This window comes from Bactrocera oleae, chromosome 2 (genome assembly GCF_042242935.1).
Source record: "Bactrocera oleae isolate idBacOlea1 chromosome 2, idBacOlea1, whole genome shotgun sequence".
Lineage (NCBI taxonomy): Eukaryota > Metazoa > Arthropoda > Insecta > Diptera > Tephritidae > Bactrocera > Bactrocera oleae.
Genome location: NC_091536.1, coordinates 89298629 through 89315210, shown reverse-complemented (window position 1 = coordinate 89315210; position 16582 = coordinate 89298629). Strand labels below are relative to the sequence as shown.

General features: G+C 31.3%; 1 protein-coding gene across 3 annotated transcripts in view; it reads left to right on the top strand.

Annotated features, from left to right (window-relative positions):
• LOC118681661 (cadherin-99C-like) overlaps window positions 1-16582 on the top strand; it is a 383201-nt gene that overhangs the window by 21867 nt on the left and 344752 nt on the right. For 2 of the 3 annotated variants that reach the window (XM_070105966.1, XM_070105964.1), the window contains one exon: window positions 14141-14911. The exons of the other annotated variant lie outside the window; for it this stretch is intronic. The gene's annotated coding sequence lies outside the window, so the exon portion shown is untranslated. The remainder of the gene's footprint in view (window positions 1-14140; window positions 14912-16582) is intronic. 3 annotated transcript variants of the gene reach the window in all.

Here is a 16582-nt window from a genome sequence, read left to right as displayed (position 1 = left end):
GATTTCTTAGTGAATTGACTGATATTTTCGGTAGAAGGTCAACTATAGGCACTGGGGTCCACATATTTAGTACTTAGGGGTTTGAACAGTTTTGGTTCGATTTAGACAATTTTTGGCCGCAAGGTGGCATACTTTAATTGCATTATTCACGCAAAGTTTTACCCCGATATAATCATTGTTGCCTGATTTGCATAGTGGAAAGTGAAATAATCAGATGGAATTTAAAATGGTGTTATATGGAAAGTAGGCGTGGTTGTAGTCCGATTTCGCCCATTTTCGCACTGTGACATAGAAACATGAAAAGAACGTTATGTACCGAATTTGGTTGAAATCGGTTAAGCAGATCTCAATATATGGGTTTTCACCTAAAAGTGGGCTGTGCCACGCCCACTGACTAATTTTGAACGCGATTCCTATAAAGCCAATTTATACCATCTCAGAGATAAAATTTAATGTCTCTGGCGTGTTTAGTGCTTGATTTATCGCGCTTTTAACAGTACCGTTAAATGGGGAGTGGGCGGAGTTGCCACCCGATTTCAACTATTTTCACACCGTCAATAGAAGTGCTAAAAACGTTTACTTCTAGTGAATTTTGTTATTATAGCGTTAGCGGTTTAGGAGATATGCACATTAAACCTATTAGAGGCGGGACCACGCCCACTTTTTAAAAAAAAGTTCCAACTGCAGATGCCCCTCCTTAATGTGATCCTGTGTACCAAATAACAGTCTTGTATCTTATTGCGGAGCTTAGTTATGGCAAGTTATTTGTTTTTGATTAATGGCGTTTTGTGGGCGTGGCAGTGGTCCGATTACGCCCATCTGCAATACCAACCGTCTCACGGTACCAAGAAACATGCCTACCAAGTTTCATAAAGATATCTCAATTTTTACTCAAGTTAGAGCTTGCACGGACGGACGGATGGACGGACGGACGGATGGACAGACAGTCACCCGGATTTCAACTCGTCTCTTCATCCTGATCATTTATATATATATAACCCTATATCTAACTCGATTAGTTTTAGGTGATACAAACAACCGTTAGGTGAACAAAACTATTATACTCTGTAGCAGCAGGTTGCGAGAGTATAAATATATATATATATTAACAAATAACTAAAAATCACAGTGTTTCTGCGCTGCTTAAAACATAAAAATCACTCAATGCGCGTCCACAACAAAAGCCGAAAACAAGCACAGCAACACACTAATACACGCACATACACATATACGCAAACAAAAGACTCGTTACACAAACCTGACAATGAAGCTGACAATACGGCGACAATTTCAATAAGCTACACGTCCATTCGGCAGCCATTGTGGCAACAATATATGCCGCACACACACACACACACTTATACTTATATTTAAAACACTCGTATGCAAAGCAGTTGTGGACTGTGAGGCGTAATTGTTTGGTGAAGCGCAACCGTCAAGTGAGGCTTGAACACACACACACACATCCTAAAGGGCAAGCATATTCACTGTTGCAGAGTGCACGGCGCGGGCCCCAATCTGCAGCGGTGAAAAGTGTGCTTTTGTTGGTGTTTTCAGCGAAATTATATTTTTGGTCCCACTTGTTAGCTACTTTTTAGATTCATTGTTTGTGGTTTTTTTTGATTTCGTATTTCGCTGTTTTCTTTATTGTTTTTGTATTTTTTCATGGGTTGGCTATAGCTGCATCTTCATGGCATAATCGACAAGCGCCTGCTGCAAGTCATAAAAGCTTCGTCAATTAAAATGCCACTGTGGCGGCGGCGCTGTGTAGCTGTGACAAAAGTCCATAAAGACAAAAAACAAAGAAAACAACAGCAAAAAAACTAATAAAAATTAAATTTAAAAAAAAAACTGGCTAGTATCACTGCAATGAATAACAATGTGCTGCTCGCTTACTTATTTACATACAAATAAAGCACCGGCGTGTGGACAGTCAACAACAGTTAGTAGCGTGTGCGTTGTTTTTCACATATTTACTTATATTTTTATAAGTGTTCATAATTATAAAGCAAATTACTTTTTATATTCGTATATACTTGTGTGTATGTAGAAGATAGAACAGTTTCTTTGGACTTTGTGCGTTCTTACCTAACTACTTAAGCATGCAGCTATTATATACCCACTTTTTGTGGCTTTTACAAGTGCAGTGTTTGTTTACGCATTTGTATATTTTAGTTTTTACCAATTAAGTTGTATACTAGTTGCTCAGTTGTGAGAATGTACTCAAATTAGATTGAAGAGAAAACTAGCTTTGTATAGATTTGTGGCTTAAATGTAATAAAAATATTAAATTTCGAATTTCGAATATTGAATTTCGGGTTCTTTACTCAACAGTCTCATATTTACAAATATTCTATAAATTTGATTTGAACAAAAATATAAGAGTGTGCAGTAATTCCCAAAAATATAAACAGAACCCTCTTTTAAAGAACACTTTGTTGTAACTAATTCATATCAGTAATTTTTATAATTAATTTTATGGAACCTTGGCCCCTCTGCCCAAAAAAAGTATTTTCAACGGTAAGCTTTTTTAAATTTATTTAGTTTGTTGTGCTTTACGTATTTTTGGGAAATTTCAAATACGTGGTAATGTTATTCAAATTAGCGCTCTATTCTCAAATCCCTTTAGTTTGATGCCCATACTGTATAACTCTCATGTGATTAAATACTTACAATTTTTAAACAGTTGGCAGCTCTACCCAAATCGAGATTCCTTTGCTAGGTTTCTTAAACTTTCTCAGTTTGTCTAGTTTTTATCTCAAAACTTTCTTTATTGAAAATTTTCAATGAATGGAAGTAGAGCTTTTTTAAAGTGAAAATATTAAACCAAGCAATCCAAAAACAATGTTATCCAAACCGGTTTAGCTTTCACCTAGTGGCGCTGTATGCTCAAGTAATATTAAATTAATGATAATTATTTAATTATTAATTAATGCAAATAATTATAGCTAAAATAAAAAATAATTAGTTTTAGTCTATTGAAATTTTTAATCAGTTGGCAACCCTTCTGAAAATGTTAGTGAAGTTTAAGTTTTATTAAATTTTCTAGGTTTTGTAGAGTTCCTTTTTCTTTCTTTAATTTTAAAATTTTCAAACAGGTGGCAACCTTCTCGTGTCCCTTGACTAACCGCCGGCAGCGCGATAGAATTACATTTGCGCACTTGCTGAGCCAGTTGGCTGGCAGATGAATGCAAAGTGCGGCTACAACTTGCATAAGCTCGACCGCAGATGTGCTGCTTTTGACTTCTAATAACACATTTCAATAGTGAGCTCATGTGAGTACTTACAAACACACTGGTGCTGGAAGTGAACGCGTTCGCGGCCATAATGCATTTGTAACCTCAAGTCAAATATTGCATTAACATTTCGCCTTAACTAACTCACTTTTGATAGTTTTTAGTTTTTAGCATCTGGTAAAATACTCATTGTTCCTTTTATTATTTTTTACTTCTTCGTGCTAATTTTAATGTCGCGTAATTTATTATCGTCGCTTGTCGTTGGCACACTTCGTTGTAGAGCAACGCTCACGTCTCACACACCAACATAGAGACACCGACACACACATATATATAAGCATGTGTGCCTTAGTTGTGTTTTACCAATAACTTGTAGTCACACAACTTGCCACAGTTGGCTGCTACCTTCTGCGGAAGGGCGATTGCATTTTGTCAACGTTCGCGCAAGATTGCACCGCTTTGGTAGCACAGAAGTCTACTTAGCGGTAGTTTAGCTGGAAATGGCGAATCACGCAGAGCCGTAAAATATTGTTGCTGCTGGCTAATGGCGTCGACACGCAGACTCTAGTTCAGTTTTTACCTATATCGATGTCGTTAAGCAATATTGTCACTTCAGGGGTTCATTTCACTTTTTGTAAGATTTTTGGTAGAAAAAGAACTACTAGATTGTAATGAATGATTAATTTTAGTAGAAGACGAAAATGAAAAGTGCTGAAATGTAAATAATCAAAATATAATGAAACTAAAAGATCTGAACTATTTCTTTAGAGATCGTGTCATTGCCTTAGGCAATAATCCCTGTAAACTTTTACATGACAAGTAGTTTAAAGTACCAAGTGGCTTATAAACACTTTCCAATATTTCTTAAGTTGCTATAAAATAATATCAAAGAATCTTTGGGTTACAGACACCGTATATATTTCCGGCTCTAACATTTATGAAAACTGTCGATTCGATTAACTGTTTAAAGAATTAATAAAAACAAAAGAATCTTTAACTTCGGTTGCACTAAAGCTATGAATAATACCCTTCATAAATAAAAAAGCAGTTTTTATATTGTACAAGAACTTGATTTTGATCGGTCAGTTTGTATGGCAGCTATATGCTATAGTGGTCCGATTTCAGCGGTTCCGGCAAATGAGTAGTTTCTTGGCAAGCAAAGGACGTGTGCTCGATATCTCAAAAAGTATGGGTCTAGTTCGCATACATAGAGACAAACATATATTTAGACAGACGGACATGACTAAATTCACTAAGCTCACCACGCTGATCATTTATATATGTTTTTATATACCATATAGGGACTCCGACGTTTCCTTCTATAATTTACAAACTTCGTGGTAAACTTAATATACCCTGTTCAGGGTATATAAGCAAAGGAACTACTTGAACGTACATTTTTTATATATAAGTAAAACTAAATACAAAAATATTCCACTAAAAAACTGATTATAGTATATACTTTTGCTTAACATGTTAGTTCATTATATGAGCTAGTAGCCACTACTTCTGAAAGTACATATGTACACAAGTGTACACATACATATATTGACTTATCCAATAGATACTCACCTTAAAATATTTAAATAAAACATTTTCTGTCACCGTGATTGCATTCCATTTTGGAATTTCAACAACAATTACATATTAAACAGATGTTTTGTGTTCAAAGTTTAACATTTCAGGGTCTTTTGAGCATCTTCGCGCAAGCATGGCTACACAATAGAAAAAAAAATAAAAATGCATGCCTGACAAGCAATTGTGGTTTGATGAAATGTCATTGTAAACCGGTTACAATACAGTCTGTGGAGAGATAAATATAGATTTATAAAAGTTACATGTGACAAAATTCCTTATATGACTCTTCTTGGGGTTTTTTTGCTCGCAGAGGTGCTTAACTATATATTGTAGAAAGTGAGTTGCAATAGTTTGAAATGCAATTTAATGGTTTAAATTTGAGGTGAGGGTCACTAAGGACATAAACATCAGAATTCTTATAACGGAATCAAAAAAAAAATATATATAAGATTAAAGTGTTTTGTAAAATTTAAAGTTTAATGACTATCTTAATACGGATATGTAATTAAATTACACACTCATATATTTGTTTGTTAAAAAGTTATGCTTTAAAATGTGAAGAGATAATGGGTGAATGATTCTACATGCATATTGGGCTTATGTAAAAATTTGCAAACAATATCGTATTTGCATAAAATACATTATAGAAACATATAGTATGTAGAAATTATTACGTGTCCATAATTCTGAACCACTTGATCGTCTACACTGTCACACTTTCGAGAAGAGAACTACACTAAAATTTGTAAGCAAATCTGATTTTCATCCAACCATTTTAAGTAAAAATATTCGGAAGGAATACTTAAAAATTATCTGTGATCGAATTACTAGAAAATATTGCTAAAAGTTCTGAATTTTTCTATGATACGTTTTAAAAACAATCCTTTTAAACTTCAGCAAAAATATATTAGTATATACCTATTTCGTGCTTTAGACCATTAATTTACAAATATGAGCATATTTTAGTAACAACTTAAGAATCGAGTTTTCCTAGAATGTTATTACACGTCCTGAGAAAAACATTAAAAAAAAAAAGTGAACAATGATTTTTTAAGTCAAGAGCATTAGACTGGTAAAGTGTTTGGAACAAAAACGTCAAATTCTGTAACTGTTTACTCGCTGCAACGTTACGTGACTTCATGTAAAAACAGTGATAACGTGCTTATATTTAATGAGAATAAACTTCTTTATGTAGAGTTCTTCCTTTACACATACATATACATACATATAAATAGTATATATCTTCTATTATTTACCTGTCCCACAACAACAATAATACCCAAAATACAACAACATGCTCTATATTGATAGTTAGTACCCAAAGATGCGCTTATTTCTCTTGCACACCGTTTTACTGGGAAGTCATAGATTCACAGTTAAATCGCGCCGATATTTTTTGGACTGCTTCAGCATGAGGCATGAAAGAAATCTCCAAATTTAAACTAAGCAGTTCAGTGACTCTTTCTTTCTATGCATGATATTTCTTATTTGAGTTTTATTATTAAGTATTTCTTTATTTAATTTTTTCATCCTAAATGAGCAACTAGCCATTCCTCAAACGTTAAGCAGCTAAGTGCGAAGTCATTCGCAGTCGATTCACGGGTCTACAGCAAGAGTGAACAGGAAAAAGTGTGTCAATATTTACACTCTTAAACTTTGTTGTTGTGTGGAAAAGCATAAGCGTCTCTTAGATTTATGAGCCTTACTTTGGTGCATATAAATATATGTAGGTGTGTGTGTGCTTGAACAGTTTAAAGCAAATAATTGTTTTGTATACAAATATTTACAATTATGTTTATGGCAAAGCGGCGAAGAGGCAATTAACATTTATTTCTCTGTACTAGTTGCCTAACCAGATTTTTACGGATAAGTTAAATTTTTTTCGTATTCATGAAACTCACCTGCTGTCTTAAGCTAAAATTATTAAATAAGAGCCAAAGTTTTATAAGCATATTCATAATATTTTTGAAGAAGAGATTTCCGCTTAAAGATTAAAGCCGATTATCTTTCTCCTTTTCATATTTGATTCTATATTTATGCTTGATAAAAATATCCATGTTTATGTGACTATTTTTTACTAATATTTATATATATATACGCGTATATATATTTTTTTTTGTTGTTTTTACCCGTTTTATTTTCTATTATGATTATTGGCAATCATAAATTAATTGCGTATTTATACAAATGCTAATTTTTGGCTGCTGTCGCCAAAATGTTGTGCATGTTAAGTGAAAATCGGCTAAACACTTTATGCGTCCATATATTGTAGATATTTCTATATACGTACACATAAGTTTAACTGTATATGACTATGTAATGCCTGTTGGTTGGCAGCATATATTAAGTCAATAATGCAAGTTTAAATTTAAATACGAATGAAGTATTGCTTTTTATGTCACTGAATATTTCGACTTTTGTCTTCCACAGACTTCGCCACAAGCGTCATCGGCGTGATTTGTTTAATTTTTTTGAAACCTTTCACTTTGTCGCCTTAAATGATATGATTGATACCTATATAAACAACGCTTGTCATAAGTATTAGCCTCTTTTCTCTTTTTCATAAATTTCTAGCTTTTTTTTAGGAATTCCAAGATTAAAAGTTCATGTTCGAAATCATATTAAAATTTGTTTACATAAACTTTATATAAAAGGAAATCATTTACTACAGATTTCCTATATTTTGCTCTGTACACCTTAATGTAGGCAATAGTTTTTAAAATTACATTAATATACTCTACTTAGGGTATTTTAAACTACAGAATATATTACTTTCCACTTTTTTCTATAAAAAGTTTCTAGTTTATTAAAATCGGATATCTATAAAAATTATAGTATTATTCGCAACCAAATTTTCTTTCCTAATATGTACTTCTTTTTTACTTTTCCTTATATATTATATGAGCATATTTTTACCTTAGAACATTTTTTTTTTATTTTCGCCGCTTAAAAAATAAGAAATTTTGTATCATAAGCTAATCAGACAATAAAAGTTTTCTTTATATCAGGAAAAAATCATCATTATATCAGAAAAAATTTCAATTCACATTTCTTTTATTTTCAAATATTAATTATATTATATAAAATAACGTTAAACAATAACAATTTTCTATGTACAAGTCTTTCAACGTATCAGTGGCATTTTCAAATTGATTGTTAAAATTTCTATATTAAATAAATAATAAGCCTTTGACACAGTGGAATTAGTATTTCAATAGCCATTACATTTCAATAGTGCAGTTATTTAGAAAAAAAGTTAGATGAAAAGTTCAATGCTAAAATAACAAATCAAGTATAATTTCTTCATCAAAACAAGTCATACTACTATATCCCATTACTAATGCTTCACCACAATAACTTTCGCTGCATCAATATCCTCATAACGACGCTGCCAATTTCATCAATTCAAAACCAAATCACTCACTTTCACCCGACGATAATATGAAAGCAAAATAAGAAAACTAACCAACAAAAATCCTGATTTCATATCCAGTTTTCAAATTGCACTTTCTACTCCAACAAAGCAAGCAATACCAACAAACACACATAGCATATGTTGTAGCATTCGCTTGCAACATGAAAAATGAAACCAGTTGAAAGGCTGACGTATGAGTATGCAGACAAAGCAATAGCAGCGAACGCTATCGAGAAGAAGCATAGACTTTATGTTCAATGGCAACAACAACTTAAACGAATGCAGCAACAATTTACTTTTATTACTTTCAATATTGCTTTGTGTGTGTTTATAATATTACAACACTGTAATGTCAAAATGTTGGGAGAAAAGCAGCGCCAAGTTCAGCGAATAATTGTACGATGTAAAGATAAAGTGAAAATATGTTGTATGAGCTACAAATTTGGGTATTTCTTTTCCTTGTCAGATGTCTTTATTTTTATTAAATTTTCTTATGAGTTAATAGAATACACATGTGACATCTCCGGCATTGATTCAAGCTTGCCCTTCAATGTGTGAACCTGAAAACAAATGATTTTTTAACGAACTCTTCGGTAGTTATTAAAAATATATTCAAATGATTTAAAGAAAAATGTTAAATCGGAGTTTTTCAGAATAATATAGTTGTTTTATTGTTATGTAGTGTTTTTTCTTATTTATTTATTTATTGCTTCCATTGAAAATCAATTTTTGTACTGTATAACAATAAATTAAGCAGTTTTTTAGTGTAAACTTCAATTAAAACAACTCAAATATGTTATTGCTTACACTTCGGAGCGTTTTTAGAATTATGAAGTCGCACACCGAGTGTGATAAGCTACTAACCGTGTGGTAGTGAGAATTTAGAAATTTAGAATGTTGTAAACCACTGATATTCTGACTAAATATTTCATGAGGACGCATATTTTTTAAGAAGGTCTTAACTAAGAGAAGTTGCTTATATTTAATTTTAAAAACAATTTCAGCTTCATGTCATTAATATTATTATGGAGATTTGCTAAGTCTGTACGCTCATTTGAATTTCTACTCCACCGTGTCTTCTTCAAAATTAAAGTGTTCCATCTGTCGATAAATAAATATTGGATCTATATATTATTTTTCTAAAACTCGTGTCTGCTTATCTTTGCTTACCTCTGTTGCCAATTTTTAATATATTTTAAATGTTTGATCATCTCAGATCTCTAAACAATTAAAGCAAAATTCAAGTTGAAAATCTTTCACAATCTCGAAAACAAATAAAACATAATGCCATTTTAATTAATTCGCTTGTTTTGCTTATAGGTAAAAAAATTAACTGAGTTTCAATCATTTACTGTGTCTCATATTAAAATGCTAATGAGTTATTTAACACGCTGAAAATTATGCGACAGTAAAGTGAGTTTACGAAAGGTAAATAGAATAAATTTTTTAAAAAAATAGTGGCAAAGTTTTAACAAATAAATATAGTTCCAAAATTGTACCCATTAAAACTATGGTATTTAATTTGTTTGTGTACAAGGTTAGGTTGAGCGCTGAGTGCAATTATTCGGCTTCGGCTAATGATCGATGGATCATTCAAAGAAATCTAAGCTGATAAATTAGCTGATGATCAACTGATGACTTAAGAAATCATCAACGATTCAACGAGGTTATGTTGTCATGATAATACTATTTTTTATAATCACATATAAATTAAGCTTCTTTAAAAAGAATTTCAATGAATATTATGGAAATCGAGAACGTGACATTTATTTATTTATTTTAATATGAGTATTAACCACATGTCATAGAAATTAATCCGACCACTTGAGGAACTAAATAATTATGTTGCTAGTGGTATCAGTGCTTAACTAAATTCAAAAGAAACAAATACATAAAGCAAAAATATCATAAATTCCAAAAATTTATGAGACGGACAGACCTAAAGCAATCACTTCAGGGCTAAGAAGCTAACAAATAATTCTAGTATTTACCGGAGTCAAGAACTCAACTAGCAAAGATATTAAGCTCTCTTCACTGACGGACTTTGTATCGCTGTGCAAAACCAATAAAAAACTTATCTTGCGCTGAGTTCACACGTGGCTATAACAAACGTTCCTTAGTATATATTTCAGCGCAAAGTCTGATTTTATATTTATAACTGAAATAATTTCAATTTAATTTATTGACAGCTGCTTTGCATACAATTCCATTGTCACTTGTAAGTCATGGCCAAAAATGGTGTGGCAAGCAAATGTGTCAAAAGAGGTGCTGTTGCAAGCAGCTACACAAAAAAACAACAACAATAATAGTGGATGCAGTGTTATGTGGCCGGCGAGGCATTTATCACTTTTACGAACTCAGATCCTTATAAAGCATGAAATGGGTTGGCTCACTCACTTGTGGATGACGGCATTGCTTATCAAGATGAACACGCGAATGTGCGCACTCATAAACACATTTATGTTGTTGTTGTCGGTGATATTGAACACTTTGGTAGATCCAGTTCTGATTGCGATTATTCATACACGCTGCAACCGCCAACAGTAGCATACTTGTAGGGGGAGGGGAATATAGGGTGACATTATTGATGCCACGCATAGATATGCGTCCATCAGTGCCGGCGACAAACCGCTGATTTCATATATACACACACCGATATTTATGCTAATAAAAGCGTGTCCCATATGAGAAATGTTCGGCTGTAACATCGGCGCATCAAAAAGCGATAAGGCAAAAGAAAAACGGCGAATAAAAAAAAGGAGCAACAATAAAAGCGAAGTAATAAGAAAACGAAATTATCCAACACTCCATTGCATGCAAATTACGTTTTGATGCGCATGCGCAATACCTGTTCGCCAATATGTGTGTGTGTATGCGTTATTTGAATAACAGTTTTTGAAATTTCGTGTTTTGCAGGCTACAAATGATTACTGCCGATGCCTGTTGAATGAATGTCGGCCAATTTGGGCTTTTATTTGTTTTATTATGCTGTACAAAGTTTGATGTGAGGGAAGAACAAGACAAATTAATCAGTTGAACTTGCGCCATTGAAAATTACCGATAGTTTGACTTCTTTTTAGAGCTTTCTTAGGCAAACAGAATAATAATATTTCGAACTGAGTACTTTTGACATTTTAATTATTTAAACTAATAAATAAATTAATAAACAAATAACAAATATATAATAAATAAATTAATAAAATTAAAATTAAATATTTTATTTTAATTATATATAAATATATATAATTCTTGTCTACATATACTTTTTTAACTTATTTTAATCTATAATTTATTTATTATATAACTCATAGTGATTTTGACAGTAAATTTACAATGTAGATTTGCTAACAAAGTTCGAAAAATATTTATTGTATATAAATTTTTTACACATTTTTAAATACTACTTTAAAATTGTAAAAAAAAAATTAATTCAAACATTATTAAATATATATATATTTTTTTACTAATAATTTAGTATTTTCGCTCAGTTTATTTAAAGTTTTCGTTTTAATTTATCCAAATTTTTAAATAATGATATGTTTTCAAAAAATCTTAACAGTTATACCAAAAAATTATATATATATTTATATTTTTTTAAGCTAATTTTTTATTTCGAAATGCAACTCACTATGATTTAAACGATATAATTATATTATTATAACGGTAAAAAGTCATACATATTTGCAGCTCCCGATAACTAACTCCATTTCCACTTTGTATAATAATTTACTTTCTAGATCTAAGAAATTACCTTTCATTTGCAATTTTTTTCAATAATTAACTTTTTCAATAAAAAATCAAAAAAGGTAGTTCCAAATTAGAAAATAATTTGTTCTTACTTTTTCCTGGCTCTTGTCAAATAAAACTATTATATGCATATCAAATAAAAAAACTTTATACCACACCCACACAATAGCAACGACAAAATATTGTGTTACAACAAAAAAACATTTTATGAATAACTTGAGTTTCGAAAAGCTCAGTGATATATGAGCCGACGGAGTAATTTAGCTTCTCATTTGTCATGCATTTCGCTTTCAGTGCAAGGATTTTTGGTATTATTAATGCACGGGCTCACCAAATAGCATTCATCTGCATTTGTAATACAATAACAACGATTGAATTACATTTATCTAAGCGCATAAACAATAAAAACAACAATGCAAACAAAAAGTAGGAGGGCACATGTTTAAAAAGATACAAAAGGGAGTTAAACATAAAAAAATGCATGTGTTCATATATTGGAAAAGCTTATGCTTGGCTATATATAAAAGTAAATGCTTGTATGTGCACATAAGTGAAAATTAATGTGCTTTTTGTTGCACTCTGTTGCTTCCACAACTTTGTTTCTACAGCGGTATTAGCTTGAAATTCCACGCTCTTGGCTTTACCACAAATCTGCATTAGCGCAAACGATTTTGTGTGGGCTGATACAGCTAAAGAAACGAAAAAACGAAAACAAATAATAATTATAACTTTATAGAAATGATTAATAAATCAGAAAGCTTCATATTACGGTACATGTAAGATGTAGAAATATAAATACACATAAAGCATATGCTTAACATAAGTGTAGTCATTAGCATCTTGTTTTGGATAGCAATACAAATTAGAGAAAGGAATGATGTGAATACACCTATAATTAATGATGCAAAATATTAATCATCTCAATTTTTACATTAGTAAATTTTAGTGCTTTGAAGTATTCTATAAAAAGTATATAAATTGTGTTTGAAAAACATGTACATATATATATATATTACAAAAAACATTTTTTTTGATACTTTTCTTCTTACAAAATTTGATATTTTTTCTCTCAAATTAAAAATTAAGCCACTGATAGATTCTTTGAAGAAAAATTAGGCATAAGAAATCATAAATTAGTAAATTTCGAAATAGAAATTATATTCTGATATATCTGTTTATATGTACCTACAAGTATATATGTTATATTTTTTTTTTCGTTATCATATTTTGAGTTCTTTAAATAAGAAATTACATAACGGGGAACACATATGTAATGTGACTGTCTAAAATAGGCGACTGTTTCAATTGTTTTTAAATTTCATGGATATATTTATACATACTTTGGACATGCACAGTAAAGTTTTTGAAGACATGAGTTAAATATTTCTTGAGTTACACGCGATCGTCAAAAAGTAACCACTCCAGTAATCATTGAGGCGAATTCAATCAATGTTGTTTCGAGAAAAATGCGTTTGAAGATAAACTATTTGCGATATCGACTAAAAATTTTAGTATCTTACTTTTAGAAGTATAGAAATAAGAAAACTCTTTTTTTTTGATTTTAACTTCATATTAGGTGTGCCCCTCAAATTTTGTGTATGTGCAGTATAAGCAAAATATTTATTTATTAGGACCCCATCTAGCTTTTAGTAATCATTACACTACGGCTTCCTTTCCTAACCGAAATTATATTCTAATGTGTTATTCGTTAACATTCTTCAGTCTTCTTACATTCTTAACTCTGACAATGTCTTGACAGAAAGGAATATTAATAGCTGCTCTAATTACATGCTCTTATTATTGAGAACATATAGTAATGGAATAATATCTATAACAAACAGTCGATACTATATTATTTTCAATATGGTGTAAAAATGTTATCCAAAAATTTTTATCATAAGAAATTACAGATGAGAAAGACAATTCAATGTTATATGATTTTATATGTTAGATGATTGTTGATATTATTTATTCTGTAAATTTTGTTAAAGTTTAAATTTTTTGGAAACGTATAAGCACTATTTACTGTATACATAGACTTATCAAATGACGAAAATCCGCAGAACCTTTCTTTATATATCTCACATCAAGAATATATTGTTAACACAAATTTTTGAATTTGATTTAATTGAAAAATATATATGTATCTTTTTTCTAATTTCAGTTGAAAAACATGATAACTGAAATCAAATAAATAAAACACGCCATTCTACAATATATTGGAAGATGTAAATTCCAAAACAAAATAATTAATACTCCACATCATATCCGCTAAAACAAGCGCACGCCTGCTAATAAAAAATAACAACAACTTACACCGGAGAATGCAAGTTAAACGCAGGCGCATAAACTAGCAAAATAATCCAAAAATTAAATAAACTGTTGCACATCGAAGTTGTGTGTAATTTTGCAAATCACTTTTCATTTCCACCTACTGCGCGCAGCAAGCGCCGAGCACAACGCGTTGCCATATCAGAAGTAAATTACCGACAAACATACAAAATGACAACACGTTTGCACGCATATTATGAGTGATTGCGTATATAAAAATGTTATGTGTGTGTGTAAGCGCGATTACTTGGCCTTTTCGGATTGTTGGTTGCTGATTGCAGCGCCAAAAAAATAAAACTGCACAAAGAAATAGCCAATAATTCGCTCACTTGTGGCCTTACAGCGTCATCAGCAGTGCTCCAGTAGACCACAGTGCAACAAAAACAACAGCAATAAAAACTAGAAATAAATATAACATTCGGTATAGTGGTTGTTGTGTTGTTCTTGTTGCTGTCGCTGTCAGCGTACACGCATTTCGCACCATATTTGGCCGCTCGCACAAGATTATCTCGCACACATCCTGTTGCATCGCATCGCCGCAGTTTTGCTGATTGTATGGCATTACAATTTTAAATCAACTACACGGATTTCCTTCGCTCAAAAGGTGAGTAACAGCAATTGGGTCGCATTGCATTATTATTGTGCTTTTATGTTAACTGCAGTCTGTATATATACCTAGATATATGCTAAGTTTTATATAAGTGCTGTAAACTGGCAAAATTATAGTGATTTTCGTAAAAGAATTTCCTTCAAGTGCTAAAGTGGAATATCTGCAATGTCGATCGGCAGAAGTATAAATTCGTTTAATGCTTATATGCGGAGGCTGAATTCTAAATTAGTTGAAAAATTCTCACATATTATATGCTTTATAGTACAACCGTGGATGAAAAAATGGGCAAGTAACAACATTTTGCAACGAAAAGCACTTTTGATTAAACATATAAATTTAATTTTATGTTTAAAAATAATCCTATACTTGATTTTTTGCGATGCATTAAACTTTGAAGAAAAGTTTTAGGCGTTAGTTCATAGTTTTCCACGAATTGTTTTAAAATTCGCATAAAGCAACGTCCACTCTCTTCACCAGCTCAGAAAAATATTTATCAGTTTATATTTATCAATATTTGTAAATGGCCCGCTTAGTTCTTATGTTTTCCTTCTTAACATAAATAATACAGTTTTGCCCATCTAAATTAGACATCATCACAAATCCTTTAGACTAGAATGGGCGGCCAACAGGTGAGTTCTAGAAACTTTGTTGGGAAGCAAGATCACATTCTTGTGAAAGTTACCTTATAAAATTTCCTTTTATTAATTTTCAGAACTTACTGATGATATGAATGTAAGGGATTCGATTAAAAATATATCCGTTACAGGGAAAGAGAATAATTTCACTTCAGCTCTAAACAGGAAGAAACAAATTTTTATTTCCGTTATTTCACTATATTTTCAGCCTAATGTTTTTAAACGGATTAGTTTATATAGAATTTTCATAACATAAATGATTTTCAATGACTTTGGAATAGTTTTTCTGGGTTTCTGGCATCTCTCACTTCACATTTTTATCCTTAAAAGACCCTAAGTTATGAACCTCGGTATAACATTAAAAAATTTTAGACCATTAAGACTATCTCTGGCATACAAGCTTTGATATTGATCTTTTCCTTTAAAAATAACTTCAAATCGTATAAAATAAATCGGAGAAGAGGTTCTCCTGAATATCAAGGAAAAGTATAAATGCTACCTAACATATGTAATATATTAGTGGGTGAGTACTTGTAAATGCATACTCATATACAAATTTTATTTGAATGAAATGTGGAGGAGGATTAGCAATTGCATTTAACTAGTTTACCTCTCAATCAACAAATATGAAAAAATATATGTGAACTCTAAGGAATTTTAACTAAGTAAGTATGTATCTCATTCACCCTCTCTAGCTGTCTCTCTCTTTCAAACGACAAATATCGTTATACTCATCCTAAAAGTATACTTCTTAATAAGCATGCTGTTACTATTTTTCTGCTGAATCGCGGTTAACTGAAATTTTAAATATTTGACAGCTTTTAACATAAGCTAAACAAACAAAATTATGTCGGATTCCAATTAATGTATCGCTAAAATGTTCAAAATATCTCCAAAACAATATAATTGGTTTTATTCAAATCTTTATTGGTAGTGAAGTCCAAATACCCTTAACATTTTATCAATTTATGTGGAAATACTAATTTCATCTGCGTAAGCCCACACGAAAACTTTACCGTGACCGCGCAAA